The sequence below is a fragment of the Phodopus roborovskii genome, unplaced genomic scaffold, assembly GCF_943737965.1.
Source record: "Phodopus roborovskii unplaced genomic scaffold, PHOROB, whole genome shotgun sequence".
NCBI lineage: Eukaryota > Metazoa > Chordata > Mammalia > Rodentia > Cricetidae > Phodopus > Phodopus roborovskii.
In genome coordinates this window covers 9169905-9183256 of record NW_026126469.1, presented here as the reverse complement: position 1 = coordinate 9183256, position 13352 = coordinate 9169905, and the positions used below count along the sequence as shown (strand labels likewise).

Genomic DNA, 13352 nt, shown 5'->3' with positions numbered 1-13352 from the left:
ACTAATGTTTAGTGACACTAGTTTAGATGAACCTGGGTAGGTCACCCTGTCTGGTCCAGAACTCTCATACTCTCAGTACTAGAAAGCCTTCTCCACTCCCAACTATGGCAATGAACAACAAGAACATGAACAAGAGTATGCCTCCAAGAATTCTCTGATGGTTGAACATAAGGTTATGTGCTCTGAGTACACTTATAGGCTTGCATGAAAGCAACTTTGTGTAACCCTGCATGATAAAACTTTTGAATAAAATGTAAAACTTTTTTAATTCCCCGGCTTTCATTCTAAAGGCTCACCTTTGTACAACCGTCAAACTGCATGTGTATATCTTAGTTTTGTCCTTAGCACATGCTGTGGTTTTTCCTTGGGCTTGAATCCTGCTCGGTTCCCTCACAAAGTTGTGTGTGTTGCTGGAGTTAAACCCAGACCTGCCACTGGAAAGTGGAAAGTGCTCTGCCACTGAGCCTCTGTTACACTGCCAGCTCTATCATTTTCCTCAGTTACTTTTCTTGTATAACTTTATTTCAGCCCTTAATTTCATCATTCTGTCTCTGAGGTCTCAATTTATTAATTTTCAATAAACTTTACTTTGAAAGCTACCCTACTGTTCCTCCCCTAATCCAAAACCAACTGCAAACCAGAAACCATCTTAGAAGATAAAGACAACAGAAGATCCCATTCCTCTTTGGGTAAGACAGAGCAGTTTTGTTTTTAAGTGAGTTTTGTTCCTTCCCAAATCCTTCCCACCTATCCAGTCCCTCTCTAAACCCTTGCCCCGCCCCTCCAGCCCCTCCACAGTTCCCATCCCAATCCAGATGTTTCACAGGTAATGGTTGGACTCCGGGTATGAATGTGAAACATTTTAAGAAAAATAATTCTTTTTCCTCTTTGTCACATAAAGGTTTCTTTGGAGTCTCCTGATCTCCAGGTTGGCTGAATGAACAGGATAGTAGAACCAAGAACCAGGGCAGAGGAGAGGTCTACATCAGGTGACCAGTCTCAGTGTAGCAGAGATGGGTTACACCAACAGACAGAAGGAAGGACCAAGGTCCAAAAGAAAGGTCCTCTTGAACCGGCCGATGGTGGTGCCCGCCTTTAATCCCAGCACATGGAAGGCGGGCAGATCTCTGTGAATTCGAGACCAGCCTGGTCTACATAGTGAGTTCCAGGACAGGCTCCAAAACTACAGAGAAACCCAGTCTGGAAAAACCAAAAAAGAAAAAAAAAAAAGGTCCCCTTGAAAGACTGAGAGAAAAGGAAGGCTCTGTTAGTCAGCAAGCCAGAGCTTGGCAGCCTGGAGTGACAAGCAGCAGCCTGACTAGAGAGCAAGGTGCCCATGCTCAGGCCCAAGCAGATCAGTCCACTGAGTGGCCTGCCTTTGAACAAGTCACCAGGCCACCTTCTGCATCTGTTTCCTCACCCAAGAAACAGGGAATACCAGTATGTGGCACACAGGGAGTGAGGAAAGACCGTCCTACACGTTCAATAAAAGGCTCCCCACAAACAACAAAACTAAGCATTTCCCAGACCCAAAAGGAGGAAGAATACAGGCAGCGAAGACAACTGCAGCAGACTCTGGAGTAAGAAGTCTATGGAGCATGATTTTCTCATCTGCAAAATGGAGCTACTAGTGCCAAGATACCAGTCATGCCGTCAGGGCTGGGTGAAACACACACACACACACACACACACACACACACACACACACACACACACACAGTGCCTATTGAGAGCCAAGCACATAGCAAAACCTGTGCCATGTTTCCCTCATCAAACTACACTGATGCTTAAACAAAATGACATGGCAGGGGGTGCACTGTTAGGGCCCAGAAGACCATTAAGAGGTTACAAAGGATTGATTGACCCAAATTTTAAATCTGCATGAGGGCCTGAGAGTACAGCTTATCTGGTAGAGTACTTGCCTTACATGCATGAAACCCCGGGTTTGATTCCCAGTCCTGCAATTTAAAAAATAGAAAAAGAAAAAAGGAAGTAACATCAAAGCACCATGCTGACTGTGCTGTAGAAAACTCTACTAAACAGCAGACAGCAGCAGAAAGGCTATAATGAAAAGAACTCTACAGTTATCTTCCTCGGACACACAGTTCTCTCCCAGTTGCCAGGTTTCCTGGTCATGTCAAGTGTATGTGATATATTTATCCATGTGAACATAATTTATGAATATGAGGTCAGACAGAGCTGAAGTCAAGGACAGAACAGTGGAGGGTTGCCAAGATCCAGGGGAAACTACAGTCAGGCCTTTTTGAAGGCTTTCATTTATTCTACTTTTGCAGAAGAGGTGAAAAGTGGCATTTCTGTCCTCCACTGGTCCCATACCTTCAGTATCTTTCATGTCTTCCTACAGTCAAAGTCGTCCTAGACTTCTGTTTCTGTCCAGCTCTGAAGCATCTCGCCTTGTAGCATAGCTCATGCCCCAGCTGGGTAGTTCTGTTTTCTTCACCAGTCCCCACCCCTCCCAGCCCACCCATTCCTCATAGTGGCTCTCTTTTCCATAGCAGTCATTCGGTGTAACACTCCATGAGAGAGGTGTCTTATTTTTTTTTAAACTCCTACAGCGTAATAAGTTTGTTTCCACATCTAGTCATAAGCCCCCACCTGTGATAGCCCACCTCTGTGGGTAGGACTCGGGGAGGCAGCGCCTTCTAAAGGATCTGAAAGCAAGATGGGAGTAGAAACCCCCTCCTCCAATGCCTAGGAGCAAATAACACTTTTTCTCACTTCTCCCCTTCCTCCGCCTAAGATCCCCAGGCCTGACCCTGAGGACAGAAACAGACTTGGAAGCTGGCTCCGTGGGATGGGGGAGAAGGGGATGACACAGCTCAGTCTTCACACTTGCAGCTGAGGGCACCCAACCAGGTCAGGCTACTTCCAAAAATATCTTTTCATCCAAAGACAGCCTCTTGGTAGCATTCTGGGTCGCCTTTGGTCCAGTTTTCCAAGACTGGCCCTTGGTGTCCCTGTGCTCACATGCTTGCCATCCTCCCCAGAGCCTGGTGAAAAAGCTTGTAACTCACTGCTATTTACAAGCAACACAAAGTGTAAACACTGCAATTCTATTTTATGAAAACAAATATATCTCCCAGCAGAAGATATGTTAAGTAAATATACTCAAAATACAGACTGTGATGTAGCTGTGATAACAATACTATGTGCACACTGATGTGGAAAGACCTCCTCCCTTTCATACAGCAAACTGGAGACCCATTTGTAAAGTGGCAATCTTGCTGTAATTCACATCTGAGTTTATAAAGTGCGTCTGAGCCAGGCAGGCCTGGTGGCCCACAATTTTAGCCTCAGCACTGGGGAGGCAGAGGCAGGTGGATCTCTGTGAATTTAAGGCCAGCTTGAGCACTAGGCCAGTCAGGGTCACACAGTGAGACCCTGTTTCAAGAAACAAACAAACAAAAGGCAGAAAGGGCAGAAAGGGCCTTCTTCCAACTATAAAGAGGAATCACTTTAGAGAAGTGGATGGGCTGAGGCCAGGGCTCAGTGATCACTTGCCTAGGATGCGTGCAACTGGGCTTGATCTCCAGGGCTGCAGGCAAACAAACAAACGCAGTATTTGAGGAACAGCACATGGGACGCAGACTAATTCTTTGTTATCTGAATATTCTAAAATAATTTCCTTTATTGTTTTTGTGAGAAAACCTCTCAAATTTGCATACATCTTTGATTTGGTATCAGAGCTGGAATGGGGACAGGGAAGAGCCAACAGTTGAGTTCCTGGCATGCCCCAAGCTATACAGCTAGTCAGTGACTGACAGGCCACAGATCACAGGCTAGGTTTAGGAATGAGAATTCCAGTAAACTGAGGCTTTACTGATCACCATATCAGGTCCTCTTCCTTCTAGCATCCAGAGCCAGAAGAAAACAAGACTCACCGAAGTCAGAGACAGACAAGCATGGGCATTAACCCTTTGTAACAGAAGGGGGCTTCAGAAGGATATGTCACTCAAGAAATGAATGGCAGAACCAGAACTGTCTTTGCTCCAATCCATAAAGCAGAGATGGGGGAGGGCTGGGAAGGGACAAAAGGAAGAGTGCCGAGCAGAGTCATTGGAGTTAGGTGTCCATTGGAACAACCACCCCTTAGACATACCATGGGAGAGCATGCTATGAGGGTGGGCCCTCCTCTCCCCTTCCCTCCTCTCCTGGCCCCTCCCCCCCCCCAACTCATATAAGAATCCTGCCTCTCAAGAAAGAAGGCTGGGCTCAAACATGATTTAGGCCTAACTAATACTGGCCATCTGTACTGCTTTGATCAATAGTCATCCAATTCTTGTAAATATGCTGTTAAAAAAATAAATATAAAAGTCCAAGTCACTTGCCAAATGCAGACTAGTTAAGAGGTTGAGTCTTGCTCAAATCAGGTCTCCTGACCCTAAATTCTGTGTTTGTCTTTTGGAAACATGGCATGACCTCCATATTTGAGCAGCAAAGCTTTAAAAGTTCCCAGGACTGCTGTGCCCTCCCTCCTTGACCCAATAACGGAAAGCTTGAACAGTTCCATAATGGCAAGAGAGGGGAAAGGCCCTGAGCCAACACAACCCAATGCCTCAAATATGCACCATCAGGCTGGGTGGAATATTTATGGCTTGGCTGATAAGATGTCCCAACATGCTTCACAGTAACATGGGGCAGAGGCAGGGTTGTAGGTCAGCCGTGCACTTTCATAAGGAGTTGAGAAGTATGGGGCCCTGCGAGTTATTTTTTTCCGTAATAAACAAAATTAAACTGTGTCATGCAAATGATCATTTCTCTCTTGATCTGTCATTTGGCCAACAGGAGGGGTTCCCTTTTACTTAGCCTTCTACTTCTCTGGGGACAAAAAGCCACTCCCTGCTTTCATGATGAGAAATCCATTAGAGCCAAAGCTTCTAGCTTGTGGGGGAAACCCATTATAACAACAACAGCTAGCACTTACTGAGAGCTTAACCTGGTACAGGTCTTTTACCTTCAAGGTCATCTTACAACTGCCCTGTGGGATAAAGCCTGCTAGCCCCCTTTTACAAAGAACTCTAGCTGATGCTTAGTACACTTAGGTATTAAGCATCTACCACTACTAAGCACCTACTTACTCAGGCAAGCAAGGATTCAAGTTCTGAATTGCTTGTTTGCTAGATTTACTACTCTCTCGCCTGAAGATTTTGTGTGTAATTAGACTATGTCACCAAAGTTTCTTCAACAGCTATGCCTTTTACAGTGTGACCCAATAATCCCAACATCCAGGCTCTATCCTGTGGAAGTTCAAGAAAGTCAACTGGAATTAATCTGTTAGCATGTTAATCAGAACATCAATTGAAACAGGTAAAAATGACTTTGCAGGAGTGGCCTCCATGGACATGCCCCAGGCATGACAGGTTGTCACCTCTGTGATCTGCACCATCTGGCATTAATCCCTGTCTCCCATGTCTCCTCCTTTAGACCATGAGGCTTTTATTCACTATGTCAAATGAAGTAATAAATAACCCTTGAGTTGTTCACTGAGCATTTACAGAAACTTTGCTCAAGGCCATGCACAGGGTCCTTCTCCTTTTGCTGTATTGCCAGTGCTTCTGGATTTCTCAAAGAAAAACTGTGGCTAATGCTTGAAAAAGAGGCAGGGATGGGATAGGAGAGGGAGGTGGAGGCCCCTTCCTTGGCATTGCCCTCACTGGAACAAACACTACAGTGATCAGGCCTCATGGGGCTGTGGGAACTTGAAGGCACTAGGCATCAGTGATTATCATCAAAACTTTAATATAAACCATGAGATACAAGAACCATAACTATACATACAATTATGATCAATTATTTCCAAAAAAAAGTCAAGTTTTTTGTTTTTTTTGTTTTTTGTTTTTTTTTTGTTTGTTTGTTTGTTTGATTTGTTGTTTTGTTTATCAAATCCAGAAGCAAAATTGCCAGATAGCACATGGCTGTTTGGGATAGTGGAATTTTTTTTTTCTGTTTCTAAATATTTTTTTTGGTATAGTCTTCAATGTGAATGTTTTATTTTAATCACCAGAACACTGTGATTCAGAAAGCTGACATGACCTTTCTAGTAATGACCTACGAAAGATCATCCCTAGTATTTTAATATAGGACAACAACATTGCATGATATGTTTGTTAGTGTTGCAAATGAGCTCATAAAGACACATCCATGGGAGTCAGAGGGCTATCATGAAGTGAGAATGCATGCAGACAAGCAAAACAAAAATCAAAAATCAAAATTAAAAATAAAAAAAAAACCATGTTTCCCCAGAAGGCTAGGAAGGGGATAGAAACAGGAGAGGTCAGATGGGATTAAGATAGAGGGAGAGAGTACTGAGAAAGACAACTGGAATCTAGGGGCCTCTCTGGGACAAAGTAGAAACATAGAACAATGGAAACTCCCAACAATCTACAAGGGCCAGGATCCAGAGACCTAGGATAGAACTAAATATGATTGGGGGAAAAAAGCCAATGAAATGATTCCTAATGACATTCTGCTATAATCATAGATTGGTGCCTAGCCCAGCAGTAATCAGAGAGCCTTCATCCAGCAATTAATGGAAACATACAGAGACATACAGCCAAACATTAGGGGGGAGCTCTTGGAATCCTGTGGAAGAGGGAGAGGGAGGATTGGAGGAACCAGAGGGGTCGAGGACATTACACAGAATCAACTAACCTGGACTCAAAGGAACTGACAACCAGGGAGCCTGCATATATGTGACAGCTGTGTAGCTTGGTCCTCCTATGGGACTCCTAAAGTGGGAACAAGGGCTGTCTGTGACTCTTTGGCTGGCTTTTGGGCCCCCTACCCCTCTCCTGGGCTGCCTTGCCCAGCCTTAATACAAGGGGAAGTACTTAGTCTCACTGCAACTTGATAGGCCATGTCTGGTTGATATTCATGAGAGACCTGCCCTTTTCTGAATAGAAATGGAAGGACTGGATAGGGCAGGGGTGAAGGGGAGGAACTGAGAAGGGAGGAAGAGAAACTTTGGTCGGGGAGTATAAAAATAAACAACAAAAGAAATTACTTCCGTAAATATGCAAAAAAAATCATGTTTTCCTAATCAAGTTCTCATCCACAAAAGTCACACACTGATGCCAATGCCAGGTATGAGCAATGACCTCCTCAGACTCTAAGGCCTCCAGCAGCATCTACTTCCCAGAAGAGCCAGGGAAGACACTGGTAGATCCACCAGGCAAAAAAAAAAAGGGGGAGCCCAGAAAGTTAAATACAGTGAATAGCTAAGGACTCTCTTGTCTTCTGAATTCCAAGTGTCCTTTGCTTTGCAAGTATCTACAAAGCAGCTCCCCAGGACAAGAGCAAAGTAAACCACTCAGCAAGCCAAAGAAAACTGATTCTCAATGTTAACTGCAATACTCTACACCACACCTGTGATCAGCATCCATTCCTCCGCCTAACAGCCAAACCTATTTAAATCCTTAAGGAACTCATTGTCTTACTTTAAAGAGTGTTGTTATAGCAACCATAATAACTTTGGTTTTACCCTGGGGTACCAACAACAGTTTGTTTGATGCAACACCTTCCCTTTGAAGCAAAAAGAGACACTAAAAGTTGGTTGACAGTGTTTCTGTCACAAGTAATTTCCCTTCTCCAGTCCTTAACTTTTCCCATGTGAGAAACAAAGGCTTGAGGAGCCTCAAGTTCATTACAGTAGCATCCTGAGGAGACATGAAAGGAATCTGTATCTTCAGAGACCAATTGGCTGATTAGAATTTCAGTGCTGTGGATACTGGAACTTTGCAGGTCCAAAGGCTAATTATGTTATTCTGGGCTAAGTCTGGCCCTCAAGGACAGCCGTTCCTCAAAACCTCACCCCCATGCTGCCCATGCTTTGCCCCACCCTCACCCCCATGCAGGAATTAACATCTTGTGGCACAAGATAAAAAGCCTTTAAGACTCTATTAACTTAGCAGGAAGCAAATGTCTACCAATCTAAAAGCTAGGAATGCCATCAGATAGCATCTTGAGCCTACAGAAAAGCTTCCAGCATTTCTATGTAGCATTTCTATATACCTGCCTCTCTTATGTACCTACCAACATATTTTAAACTTGCCTTAATTTATAACTTCGCCTTAATTTATAACTTCCTCTGTCCTGCAAAACTTGAAAGTCTTCATGTAACTGCTTCCAAGTTGGAACATGGAATTTGGGGTCACCTAAATTTGCATTTCCCTGGGCCATGGTCACTCAAAGTGGCCCCCAGAATAAACGACCTTATCACTAAGTTGAGCATTGACATTACAAAGTTAAACAAGCTGGAAACCAAGAGGAAGGTAAACACACCTGTAGGAGGTGAGGGGTGGAGGCAGAGGCCACAGACCACAGCTAGTTTTGGGGAACCTAACCTCACTGTTCCTTCCTTTGCCTCTGTTTTCCTCTGCCAAACCCAAAAAGCAGTTACTACCATAGAACTCATAAATAATAGAAAAATTAATTAAATAAAATCAATGAAAACAATGCTTTGTTCTCCAGCAAGAGGCTCAGGAGCAGCAGGTTACAAGAGGCACTTTCCTCCCAATGGGGCTGATGTCAACAGCCCCTGCTTCTGCTCAAACAAAGGCCTCTTAGCGCCGGGATGTGAGGCAAAACATCTAAGTCTCTATAGTTGGCTCTAATTCAATCTGAGAACAAGGGGGCAGCCAGGAGAGCAAAACAAAGTTGTGGGAGCAGGATAGGCTGAGGATTGGGGAATTTCTAAATCTTCTCTTCTCCACTGAACAGAGAACTCTTGAAACGCATAATGGAAGGGTGCAGTTTCCAATTTGAATTATTTTCTTTGTTTAACTCCCAACTGCTCTGCCTAAGGCTACTGCCTTTTAAGCCAACCGCAGAATCCTGTGACTGCAGGCAGAGCAGCTGAAAGACCCACACTCAAGCCGCTGAACTTTCAGACCTCAGCTTCCTGCCTGTAAAAAATACAAGGTTCCCTAGCTGCGTACGGACCCTTTCGGTAATGACGGTACATGGCTGGAGGCTGTCCAGTTCTCCTCATTGACAGGTTAGTCTCTAGAGGAACTATCCGAGGTGAAGCATCAGTTAGGTAGGGTGCTGTCATGTCATTCCTGTACAGGTCGCCTGGGATACACACACACACGACCGAACCCATCCTCAGGGCTGCCAAGCCTAGACCTCAAAAAGTATAAGCGGGCTGCGTGAGCAGAGTGAAAGTAAAGCGAAAGAAAGCGCGCAAAAAACAGACCTACCTCTGCGAGCTTCAGATACCAGAGGACATGGGTGGCCTTGTGTGAAGAGAAGGAGGAGCCAGTGACACCTGGAGAGTCTAGGCACAGGGACCTCGGAGGCGAAGTGCAAGCGAAACCCAAGACCTTACTGGTGGGTTTGGTTTAAATCAGACTATTCTTTCGGTAAGCTAGGGAGGCGCTCGAGATTCCCCAACAGAGGCGGCTGCCAGAGCACGGGGACAATGGTGTGTCCAGCAGAGTCTATTTTAAATAATAACTACAGACTCTTGGTTCAACCTACAGCTCTAGGAAACCTCGGGGTAGAAGTGAGGGCTTGTCACCTCAAAGCACGTGCCAAGGGGTAGAGCACACAACCTGGGGAGGGGGGCTTTTTATAGGCTCTTGTTTGCTTTTTCCTTTTAAAATCTACAGGCTTAGTCCGATCCCTTCAGGACACCTTTTCGAAACGTCTCTCGCCCTCCAGCAGTTTTGTGTCGCCTCCAAGCACCGCCGCACCCATCGGTTTGGCTGGGACAATAACCTGCTCACAGGCGGCTCAGCAGAGCTGTTCAGCTGGGCTAGCTGCACCCCCAGACTCCCAGCAGGGCACATGTGCGTTTGTTGTGGTGTATGCTCACCCTCTCCTCCACCAGGCTCAATTTCCTGATGTTACCCCAACAGACAAGAGCGAAAGCGACCCTTCTTCCGCAAGGCAACGCCTTACACAATACAGACGCTGCGGCGCAGGCTTCTGCGGCCCCGCACACGTGCATTTGTTGTGGGAGCGCAGAATAGCGAGCCGCGGGAGGCCAGGGTACCCCTCCCCTGAGCCAGAGACAGACACCCCCAGCCCACGGAGGCGGCTCTTGCCCAGGCAGCTGAGGCTGTCCCTCAGCGCACCCCTCCTCCCGGCCGGTGCCTCCCGCCTCGCCCCTACTCACTCGCAGCGCTCTCTGCCGGGAAGGCGGCGGCCGCTGTGCCCACCGCGCGCTCGCGCGGGCCGGCAACCCTATTCCCTTTGTTAGGGTCTGGCAGTGCCAGGGCGGCTCCCCAGGCCGGCTTGGTCCTGGACTCCACACCCCCAGGTGCCTCCGGATCTCACCGGGCCGGGGAAGACGAGCCTGGGACTCAAGCTCCGAGTAAGTCACCTGAGAAGGGGACCAGAGTGGAGCAGTGAGGGACTGGGGGAGGTTGGTGCAGTTGATAAGAGAAAGAGGGAAGAAAGGCACTGCAGACGGGCGGGAGGAAGCTCGGTCTCCGTTATGCAAATAGAGTCATTAAAACTAGAAGCGTCCTCGTTCACAGCGGTCCCAAACCATCCTGGCCCTCTGGAGGTCGCCAGCGAGCAGGCTCAAGGTTAAAGGTGCAGGCTTAGGACTCCTGTAAATCAGGGACTCTTGTGGTCCCCCTACAAAGAGCAAGCCTGGGGGCGGAGCAATGCGGCAGGCAAGGAAACCCAAATGCTGTCTCCACCCCCTCTGCCTGTCCCGAAGTATTGGATTCAATGTGGTCTGATGAAAACGCTCCTGCAAGGGTGCATGTCCTGGCTCCACAGAGGAATCCTGATCAGGAGAAAACTCAAATATTTATGTAGAACACACACATTTAGACACATAAAATTTAGAGTTTAATAAAAATCTCTCAATATCAAACGTGACCTGTACACAGCAACCTCAAACTTTCTCTTTTTTTTTGGGGGGGGGGGGGCGATGTCCTGAAATCCTGCGACCAGGAAATTTTCTCTGCAGGTATTCAGGCAGACAGGCCTCCGCTGAAATGGTAAAGACAGCCTTCCTTCCACTGGGGTTAGTGCAAGGCTACTGAAGAAGTCAGGAGGAAACATCTTGTTCAAGAAGCAGCCTGGCAGGCAGACCATATCTGATTACCCAGAGGCCACTTCCGAAAGACCACAAACATCTCTAAGAGGCCTGGAAGCAAGCAGGCGCCAGGCTGCTTCAATTCTTCATATCCCAGAGAAGAGGTGCTACTACCAGAAGTAGTAATCACATCCCAGATACCTGGAAAAGGAATGAAATAGAGCTCCAAGGAAGCAGACAATTGCTGATTTGGGTCTCCTGGGAAGAGTGCTTGAAGCGGAGGGGGGGGGGGGGGGTTCAGAGCGCTGGCTTCAAGTCCTGGTAGTCCCTGGCCAACTTGGGAAAGAAAAGATTACATCCGTCTTTCAGGTTGTACTTCCTCCAGCCTTTGGTTCCCCCTCCCTCTGCTACTGGCCCTCCCCCAGCTCCTCTGGAAGCAGACAATGGCTTAACACAGAGACCTGAATTAGAACTTGCCAGGCAGTGGATTCAGTTCTGTGGCCAAGGAGCTATTTGTTTGTGGGTGAGTTCCACAGTCTCTCTGGGCCATTCTTTGGTCTTCTGCAACATGGAGCTCTAGAGGACAGCACTAGTCTCATGATTATACAAGATGATTTGTATGAAGCGAGTAACTTGGGGTCCACACATTAAGCATGCTCCTAATAATACAATGTGAGTGAATAAACAGAGGCAGAGGAATGCAGATTACTGTTTCTGAAAGGGTACTAAGGGAAGGTTGATGATTTTGTTCTGTTACAGTAGGAAGCCTCTAAACAATGTTACATTTTTGTGTTTTACATTTATTATTCTGCCTACAGGCTAGAAGATGGAACTAGGAACAAGAAATATGAGTAGGAAGACTAACTTGGAAGCTGACGGATCAGTGGAATCTAGTAAGAACCTGAACTGTGACACTGACCAGAGAAATTAAGAAAGGGCATCTAAAAAATAACTACCAAAGGCACATTGCTTGTTACAGAGTATCTTGTGCTACAATAGGTGTTAAGCCTACTTATGAATGGGAAAATTAAGTCACCTGGGGCCTCTGAGAAGTCACAATCCCCCACATTCACTGAAAGCCATAATCTTTTCTTTCAACCTCCCTCTTGTTTCAACTCAGCTTAGAAACTAAGAAGCAGAGAGAGAGAGAGAGAGAGAGAGAGAGAGAGAGCAACTCTTTTCAAATGTGGAAATGTGGTACAGTCTTGAGTTCTGTTTTCTGGATCTTTGACCAGTCAATAGAGAACACATGGAGGAGCTCACTCAAGATTCTGATCATGCTAGACTCATAATAACCACATACGTGGCAAGCCTAAGAAGTTCTGGGGCTCTGGGCAGATAAGCAGACATCTGTGGGTGTTACCCGCAAAATCCCAGGGTGGGATCACCATCTAGTGGCTTTCCCAAGGTGGCTCTCTCATCGGCAGAGCCTCCTGACCAACAAGTGAGAGACAAGATAGACTACTAACTTGGAGACTGTTGGGTAGTCCCTGCCTTGACTGGTTGCTTTCTTTAGAAGTGCACATCCTGTAACTTCTGCTCCACATCTGAATATATCCTTCACTCATGTCGAAATGCCAAACCCCACTCCAGTGATAGCATTAGGAGACACAATGCCTTGCAGAAGCAGAGAGATCACGAGGACAAAGCCATCTTGAATGAGACCAATGTCCTTGCCAAGGAGACAGTGGCATGTCCTTCTACCAAGTTAAGATGCAGATAAAAGACACCAGCTACAGACTGGACACCTGTCCTCACCAGTTATCAAAGTTGTTGTTACCTTGGACCTAGTAGACTTCAGAATAGTGAAGAATACATTTCTAATGATTTGAACCATCTAATTTGTATTTTTGTTGCTCCAGCTTTAATAGACTAAGGCAGCCCCTCAGTGTCTTACTTAGGTCATACTTTCTCAGTTATCTCTTCAGACAGTGATGAGTAGAGATGACATCTTGCTTTGTAATAGTCAGTTACAGCAAGCCACTTGCAAACAGTATTTTCATGACACTCTTGAGAAATACCCTGGGGGCAAAGGATATGACAAACAATTAGAAGTTTCTTCCCAAATTCTTTTATCCAGCTCCATATGGATGTTCACAAACACCTGAAACAGGTTTTCAGGGTTCTCCTCTGAGCACCTTCAGCACACATTGTCCAAAATAAAGCTGTGATCTGCCTGAGCTGCCCACATTGGCCCTAAGTGCTGACAAGCTTGAGGATGAGGCTCTCTCACACACAGGGAAGTATATAAAACCCACACAAGGAAACAGGAATAAAATGGCAGTGTGTCTAAGCACACAAGAGGGCTTCTACTGATTGTTGAGAAGCACAGATG

The 13352-nt window shown here is 46.1% G+C and overlaps 1 protein-coding gene across 2 annotated transcripts in view; it reads right to left on the bottom strand.

Annotated features, from left to right (window-relative positions):
- St6gal1 (ST6 beta-galactoside alpha-2,6-sialyltransferase 1) overlaps nucleotides 1-10589 on the bottom strand; it is a 766154-nt gene extending 755565 nt beyond the window's left edge. For both annotated transcript variants that reach the window (XR_007834948.1, XM_051191227.1), the window contains exon 1: nucleotides 10142-10589. The gene's annotated coding sequence lies outside the window, so the exon portion shown is untranslated. The remainder of the gene's footprint in view (nucleotides 1-10141) is intronic.
- Nucleotides 10590-13352: the final 2763 nt, after the last annotated feature.